The following is a 1,150-nucleotide window of genomic DNA, read 5'->3' as shown; positions in this document are numbered from 1 at the left end:
TCTTTACATATCCTGTTTTATACAAAAGGGTAGCAAGGGCAGAAAATACTCCAGTGAGTAGGTCTAAAGCTATCAAAACCATTAGTTCTGTTTTTTAAAAGTTGAGAAATGAAAAATGAAAGAAGGAGCTGGAAAAAGAGGGAGAGAGGGAAGACCAAGAAGGCCAAGAGGGTAAGCAGTTTTAAAAATATTTGAACATTGCCGTGCGCATTGATATGATTGCCCGGCGGATAGTGGTTCTCTTTTCCTCCCGGCTGCTTGAAGCTTGGCCGCCATCATGAACAACACAGTAACTATCCGGACCAGGAAGTTCATGACTAACCGACTACTTCAGCGGAAACAGATGGTCATTGATGTTCTTCACCGGGGAAAGGCAACAGTACCTAAGACAGAAATTCAGGAAAAACTAGCCAAAATGTACAAGACCACACCAGATGTCATATTTGTGTTTGGATTCAGAACCCATTTGGGTGGTGGCAAGACAACTGGCTTTGGCATGATTTATGATTCCTTGGGTTATGCAAAGAAAAATGAACCCAAAGGCAGACTTGCAAGACATGGCCTGTATGAGAAGAAAAAGACACCAAGAAAACAGCGAAAGGAATGCAAGAACAGAATGAAGAAAGTCAGGGGGACTGCAAAAGCCAGTTGTTGGTGCTGGCAAAAAGAAGAAGGAGTAAAGATGCTGCAGTGGCTTTTTCTGTGGTGGTTGTGCAGATTTTTCATGAGAGGATCAATAAACTAAGAATGTTAATGTGAAAAAAATAAATAAAAATAATAAATAAATAAATAATATTTGAACATTTACTAAATAGCTACTGGGGGTGAGACATTAGGGAAGGAGGAGGTAAAGCTCTTAAGGTGCTAATTTTAGAAACAATAGTATTGTGTTTACCCAACTGATTGTTTAGCGTTATATGGTCACAGTCTAAGAAGTTTATCTTAACCACAGTTCAACTTAAACATTCCAAAATCGAAGCTATAAAACTTGAAATCCAACAGTTTGTGGGGAAAAGAAACCGCACTCACCCAGTCCCATTCCTGGGAAGCTGATTTACAGAGGTCAGAAATCATAGACTCGATTTGTTCCCTAGGCAAACCTCTGATACCATTAGTGGATGCATATTTCCTCTCAAAGTACATTAATCTC

General features: G+C 39.6%; 1 pseudogene; it reads left to right on the top strand.

The window, feature by feature from the left end:
* The first annotated feature begins 253 nt into the window (after positions 1-253).
* On the top strand, positions 254-709 carry LOC118528609 (small ribosomal subunit protein eS24 pseudogene; annotated as a pseudogene).
* Positions 710-1,150: the final 441 nt, after the last annotated feature.

The sequence above is a fragment of the Halichoerus grypus genome, chromosome 4, assembly GCF_964656455.1.
Source record: "Halichoerus grypus chromosome 4, mHalGry1.hap1.1, whole genome shotgun sequence".
In the NCBI taxonomy this organism is placed as follows: Eukaryota; Metazoa; Chordata; class Mammalia; order Carnivora; family Phocidae; genus Halichoerus; species Halichoerus grypus.
Note: the sequence above shows the minus strand (reverse complement) of the source record. Positions and strands in the feature narration are given on the sequence as shown.